The sequence below is a fragment of the Alosa alosa genome, chromosome 1 (assembly GCF_017589495.1).
Source record: "Alosa alosa isolate M-15738 ecotype Scorff River chromosome 1, AALO_Geno_1.1, whole genome shotgun sequence".
NCBI lineage: Eukaryota > Metazoa > Chordata > Actinopteri > Clupeiformes > Clupeidae > Alosa > Alosa alosa.
In genome coordinates, this window is record NC_063189.1 from 22,637,079 (window position 1) to 22,644,862 (window position 7,784).

Consider the following 7,784-nt stretch of genomic DNA (forward strand, 5'->3'; position numbering starts at 1 on the left):
GCCAAATATTTAGTTTACATGAATGATCGTCATACCATATACAGTATTCACTCTGCATAGGCCGTTTTCCAGTGCTTTAATGATTGACAGTCCTGTTGAAAAAATCTGTTTTACCGCAAATCTCTTAAACAAACAGCGCAATTGATGAAGAGACCTCGATGGACAGAGAGATTTAATGTTCGAGACGAGTGCAACACTCACGGATGACCTCAGTGGAGGGGAGAGGTGAGCGTTACCAGATTAAAAGGATTTCTGTGATCGTGAATGGATTTCTGAGACCATGAATGATACATATGTTCAGGGAATGTCTTTAAAAAGGATGACACTTGGTAGATCAACTCTAGTAGCCTAGGCCCATCCATAGTTCGAATTACGGGGGGCCTGACCCCTCTGGCCCCCCAAAAAGTGATAAAAACAACAGTCTGGGGGGAATGCACTCTATTCAATATGTTCTTTTGTAATGTACATTGCATTTCTGTTCCTCCCAAACTGCGTTAAAATGGTGTATTTAGCAGCTAATATGTACATGCAATTTTGTCAGTAAAAATGCCTACTGTTGGCTACTCATTCTCTATTAATAATCATGCTTACTTGAGTGTGTGTTGATGCAGCATACCTTAGTTAGACTCATGGTGTTTGCTACATTTAATACACACAAGTGTATTACACTGCTGACATTTGAGTTGAAAAAGAAAACACTGCTTTTTAATACACACATCCAACCCCCCTGATTGTCTTAGTGTAATTTGAACTCTGGGTCCATCACTAACAAAACACATCTCAGAAATAATGTGTACTTGTTTAAGAACATCAAGTTGCATAGGATAATAAATCTGTTAGAATCAGAACAATCAAACGTCCTATCAGTTTCATTTTACTTCTGACATTTCCCTCGATCACATTGCCTTTAGTCAATTGAGGAAGGGCTAAATAATCTGAGAAATTATTTCCACAAGAGACATTCAGCATAGCCTACAATATACTGTATGTGGCCTTATAGGGACATTCATTGCTATTACATTTCATTTATTGTAACTACCAAACAATATGATAAACTCTGGAAAGTCAAAGCAGTACTTGATGAACCATGTAAGGCAATAAAAAAGTACACTATGAAAAGCATATTTCAGTAATTACTGATCAGCACTCTTGTGTGAACATGTGGTCTTGCAGCGGTCATTACACACATTTCTGCTGCAGAACCGAGTTCCATCAACAAAGGAAGATCAAACCCAAGAGTTTCAGACCCCCTGTGGAAATGAGTACTTGAGTTGTTACATAAGCCCCCTTTGGTCACTCATATGTTGCTCTCCCCTAAAGACGCACATCAGACTGGACACGAAAGAGCTCAGTGCACAAAAGAGAGGCTGATGGTAGGACTAACTGGGCCTGATTCATCCTGACATTGCCATTTGGAGTCCAATCTGTTTGAGGATAGTCAGCTGTGTAGGCCAGGGGTGAGTGTGAAGTGGGTCCATATGACCCATGGGTCAGACCTTACCAAGAAGTTGTATATGGGAAACATATAAAATGCCTTTCACCATCTGGTGGAATATAGTGTGTTGACCTTGAGAGCGGCTTGACATTTCCCATATATTATAGCTCTTGATGCACACTCTCAGTGGACAGTCTGTATTGATCTTCTATTGTGTGGTTGTTGTGACCATTATTCCATCCCCAACGAAACCTCTCAGTTTGATTTATCAATATTAGTTAATGTATGATTTATGTGGAGACTAACTCAATTTCTTATATTTGGTTTCCACTGTTTTATGACATTTTCCTATTTTCAAAATTATGTTTGATTTCATTCAGGTTTGTTGTAATGCATGACTTGAAAGGGAATGGCATATATGTCTACATCAACTGTAATGTTTTTATTTGCCATTCAATTACCTAACAGTCCCCTTCTCCCGACACACACACACACACACACACAGCCTTCACGCTCCACAACCACCACCACAAGCAAATCTCTCCATATTTATTTATTTTGACTGTGATTTTCTGCTGCAGTAGCAGCAGACACGGACAATCTAAAACAGATGATACAAAGATGCCCTCAAATGTTTCCCGCGCTAATCATTCAGTTATTGCATTTCTATTTGAAAAGCCTTAAGGGGTATCCCCTAAAATCAGTTAAATCTGTGACAGCAGTGTGGGGAGATGAGCTATATTTTTGGCCTTTTCTAAACCAGTTTTCTCTGCCTGCCCTCTGTATTCTCCAAAGCCTGGCGCATTACAGGGCCGAGGAAGCCTCTGCTACAAATCCACAATCGCTGCTTCCTGATCTTATCTAGTTTCCCATGACAGAGCCCTAATATTGTAGACATATATATTGGGTAATTCGGCCTCTGTGTGCATACCTGAGATCGTTGTGACAGTGAGAGTGTTTGCTCAGACACCGTGGAGATATAATAATAGCAAGGTCAACATAATAATAATTATTTCAAACTGATTTTGATTGCACACTGACTTATAATAGGGAGAACAATACACTATATAGACAAAAGTTTTGAGAAGCCTGCCATTGCACCCACAGGAACTTCAGTGATATCCCATTTAAGGTCCATAAAGACATTGTTGGGTGGGTTTGGTGTGGAAGAACGTGCCTTGCCCACTGAGAACAGGTTTCTATATGCCTTCAAACACCTTTGGGATGAACTACAAGAGAAATTGTTAGCCAGGCCTTCATATTAACATCGGTGCCTGACCTCACAAATATTCTTTAGAATGAATGTGCAAAAAATTCCATAGACACTCTAAAATCCTGTGGAAATCCTTCCCAAAAGAGTGGAAGCTGCTACAGCTACAATGTAGCAGGGCAGTCCAATAGACTTTAATGGAACCCTGCACATTGGAAATTAATGCCAAAGGGGTAAATGCCAATTCTTACAACATGTTGCTTTAAGACATCCTGCTCTGGCATGGCACAAGTTCAAGTACGGTGGTTATCTGTAACTGCGCTGTACTCCTGCATGTATTCATGGATCAAAGAACTTCTCAGTTTTTAAGGCTTACTGTATTTAGAGCACAAGTGACTATCCTGTAGGTGAGGCTGATTTATATGCAAATTACAGACATGCCTTCGACACATCCAGTCGAGTGTCCTGGATTCTTCTTCACTGACTCCCTGCGGCCCACTGTGGGTGTCCTTGTGTGAGTAATTCCTGGTATTTCCTTTCTGATAGATGATCTGTGTCTTTTGGGGGCTTAGACAAGATCCCAGGCACATTCTCAGCTACGCTCAGTACAAGTGCAGCATCCTGCCTCTTGATGTTTACATTTGCCAACGGCCCCTCTGGTCCTCCAGATGCAGGAGATCTAAGCACGTACACTAGATGTTTATTGTTTTTTATCTATTATTTGTTTAATGATTTGGGACTTGAAAAACAGCCAGAGAAAATTAGCTCACTTTTATGATGAGACACGGCATGAATCTTGTCAGCAGAGTTCCTTGTCAGCAGAGTTGAGCTGAACACTTGGCACTGAATGCTGCGTTTCAGGATCAGTCTATTACACCTGATCATAAGTCTGCAGTCAGTGGCATAAACATCTGGACCAGTGAGTCATATGTCATAAAACTACATGCTTCTAGGTGTGACCATTTTACTGTCATTTGCATCGTCAAAGTTATCCTTTGGGTTGTACCTAGACTGTGTAGTATACTGTGTGACTTACTTGTCTGCCCTATTTTCACAGTTCAGTGCAAGGCTCTGGCTGATCCTCCCAGACATCCAGTAGGTCAGGCCCCTATCAGTGCTGCAGCAGCAAACTGTCAAAATTAGGCCCCACAGAACATCCAGTTGTATGCAAGACTCGGCAAGCTGCAGTGCAGTGGCCACCTCAACCCTCCACCCAGCTTAGCTTTCAGTTCAGCTCCTTGTAGAGTGACAGAACGTTTTTTTTTTTTTAATTTTAACAGAAAAAGCGTACTAGGAACGTTGGTTGCTACAACGAAATTCCTCAACACAAGCTGAAATAAACAGATAGCAATCAAAGTTGACATCACATGTAATCACATTTTGTGGAATTAGCAGATAATGTATGCACTTTCACCATGGAGACTTATTTGTTATCAAAACATATTGGAGGAGCATGTTTGAAAATCCCTGGACGTGTGTCATGTGATGTCACCCCCAGCGCCGAAACGTCGTCAGATGTGCAGCTGGGTCCCGCTCGCTGGGTCACCAGTGGTCCAGAGCAGCCCTCTGTGGGACGCTGTGGTCCACAGGGTCACACGTTTCACAGATCCCTCTCTGCAGGCAACATCCGCTTCCACTGAGTGTGTACAAATCATCACATGCTGGGATAGCAGATGTCACACCTCATTCAGGCCCACACAGACACACACACAAATAAACAAGTATACTTATACATGTTCATATAGAAAAGAACTGTTACAGTGTTTCCCACAGAATTGAATTCCATTTGTGGTGGTTGGTTTGCAGAATTAACTTGAATACAATAGTTTTTAACAAATTAGCACAGTGAGGTGATGATGCTAACCAGATTTAAGCACAATTTAGTACAACCTGGAAAATCATTGTGTGGTGGTTAATGTTGATATTGTGGTGGGCCGCCACAAATAAGTCAGTGTATGGGAAACACTGTGTTAGATAGACTAACATGCAGGACAGGGTGCTAAGCACTGATCCTATACCAAGTAAGAGAAGTAAACTAACTAATACATAATATAAAATCTAAATCAGCAGGCAGAGTAGAGAGCAGTGTGCGCTTATTTAATGCTGAGAGGTGATTGGGACCCCACACCAGACACACTGCACTCTTCATCTCCTCTTCCACTGAGAGAGTGAAGGAGGCCAGGGGGCCTTTCAGCCTGCTCTTGTCTTCAAGGCTTCATGGCCTTATCCATGTGAAAATGGTGTGTGTGTGTGTGTGTGTGTGTGTGTGTGTGTGTGTGTGTGTGTGTGTCTGTCTGTCTTACATTCCGCATTTGCATGCCATTGATGCGAATGAAAATGGAGGTTGCAGGTGGACTGCAAATGACATGGGGTTACATAAGACCTCTCTGCCCTTGCGCCATTAGGATGCCAGCTATTGTCTGTGTGCACGCTGACCTGAATGCAGCCAATTTAATTGACAGAGGGTGGTTGATGTGGAGAAAATTGCACCTTAGGCTAAATAAATGTTATTTTCTGCAAATAACCAAGTGTCTGTGGAATTTGCCTCCGAGGCAGTTGTTGTTAAGTTTTACACAGCATTGTCTGTGGTGTGGAGATTTATGTATGGCATTATGGTGTTTATTTTGTTGATTTTATGTTAGAGAGAAAATGAGTGTGAGCGGGAGATCTTAAATCACAAGGTGCCTCAAGCTGTTCTGCCTGTTTGGTAGTCACTGCTGTTTATTTTTGTTTCTTAACCAGATCAAGTTTGACATGCTGCACTGGTAGAGAGGAAACAGCCCTCATGTGCTCTCTTTGCTTTGCTGTGTATCTAAGACGCAATAGTTTAGGCATTAATGCAAATGACAAATTAATTAGGTGTTAGAGTAGAAGCTCACATTAATTGACAATGACCCTTGTGGTTAAAACCAGTAAAAGTGCCATCCATCACTGTAGTGCAAAGGAAGGGTGTATACATCTTAATTTGTGTTCAGCGGTCTTGATAGATTGTTCTTGTCACCCTGAGAGGGTTAGTGACGTCCAAGGAGAGGACATGGAGAATCATCGATCTGAACTCAGAAGGAAGTTCATAATGCTGATATGGACAGTATAAACTCATTAGGGCCTAGGGCTTGTCAGAGCAAGGCCACTTGTTTAAGGAACTTAGCATGTTTATTTTACTTGTTACATATTTGTGGTAATCCGCGATTTTGATGGATTTCCTCCCGCCAAAATATTTGAATTGGCAGTGCAGTACGTTCCTTTTGCTATTGTACATTCCTTGCAGGAACTCTGATTTTGACTTTGATTCTAAGTAATACAAGAGAAATAACTGTGAGGGTAAACTAAATGTATCTTGTGTCAACTATTCTGTTCCACTCTGGCATAATTGTGGTTGTGGTTTTTCAAGGTGGAAGCAAGTGATATACAGATATAAGGAGAGAACAAACTCACAAAGTATATCACAAATACACCATTCTTAGCCCATGGAAGAAGAAGCAGAGGAGAGAGAGAGAGAGAGAGAGAGAGAGAGAGAGAGAGAGAGAAAGAGAGAGAGAGAGATGGCATTGTTTGGGCATCTTTGGACATTGTTCATAGTTGAGTGTTTTAGGCCAATAGCCACGTTGGCATCTCCCTGCTGGATTATCTTCCCTGCTGTTCAAACCCCTCCTTCCTTAGACATGCAGAGGCACACAAAGACGGACAAATGAACATGTCCCCAAAACACAAACAAACTGAGCCAAAGTAATTTAGACAAATCAGCTTCTGAAGACACATGTGTGCCATTGTCTCAGAGAGACACTGTTTGTTTGCTTGTTTGTCTGTTTTATGCTTATGAACCTTCACACATTCAAGATGGCTGTGAGGACCAGGCATAAATATAATGAATTTGTGGAGAGCAACAGCAGCAGTGGGGCAAAATCAGTCCTGAGGTGTAAGTTTACTGGGCTCTGTTCCAACTGACACCAACAGATAATAAATGTGCCAACAACTAATACTACAAGCCCAAAAAAAACACCAGATTATTGTGGTTAAAAACAACCATGCTCACATCTTTTTTCCTTAACATGTTTAAGCCTTTCCTCTCTGATGGACCGGAGATATAGATTCCATTTTTTAGCACAAGTGCTTGCATCTTGAAGCCTCAGTTGGGACATGGTTGTATTACTCTGCACTGACCGTATTTGTCATTGATCATGTAAGAACCAAGGTCCATTTTGAGGTTTTACTGCTGGGGATACTAGGATAATTTTAGCCATAGAGTATTTTTGTGTCTGGATCAAATCTGACATAAGGCAACTGAAACTGGTGTCTTTAAGCTTTCTCATTGAATTAATGACATATAATTTGAATTAAGATACAGTAATGCAACAGACATGGAAATGTGACATGGTCTATATAATGCACAAAATAAATGTATGCGAGTCTTAAATTCACTCTCCTGCCCAGAGATGAGAAAGTAAACCTCTCTGTTCATTTGCCTGAGTCCATACATTTGCCTGAATTTGGCTTCTGGTTGGAAGGTAGACACTCACAGAGAAAGTTGATGTATGAACATTGGTATCTTTGAAAGTGTATCTGCATTAAGATATTTTAAGCACATACAGTATGACTCATAAAGTATGAGTGGATATATCAGGATATCATTGCTGTGCAGCGAGATTTTTTGTCAGACACCCTTCTATTTTTGTCTGCTTCTATTTTCTTTCTGTTGCTTTTGCTTCTATTTTGAACGAGAAATATGACGCAATAGACTGGCATATTCAACAGATTCAGTGTGGATATAGAGCATTCAGCAAGCAGTTAGGATTAGCTGTTAGACCACTGAGCAGTGCACTCTGCATGACTATAGAAATCTCTTTATGCTCCCTAGTACCCTCATGAAAATAACTGTGAATTGTACCAGGTGAGGTGATGTTCATGACTCATGTACTTTATATGGGAAATTACATGTGAACCGTGTCGAAGATCTTATCCCAGTGCATAAACGTTCCTCTCAGGAGCAGGGATATGAAACACATGTGGCTTTGCACACAACACACCTCCATCGACGTGTCAAGATTTCAGGGTGTCTGGGGTAGCTAAATCTCCTTATGTGACCCGTGAATGTCAACAGGATTGATTCCTGCTCCATCAGACAGGAAGGTATGAGATTTT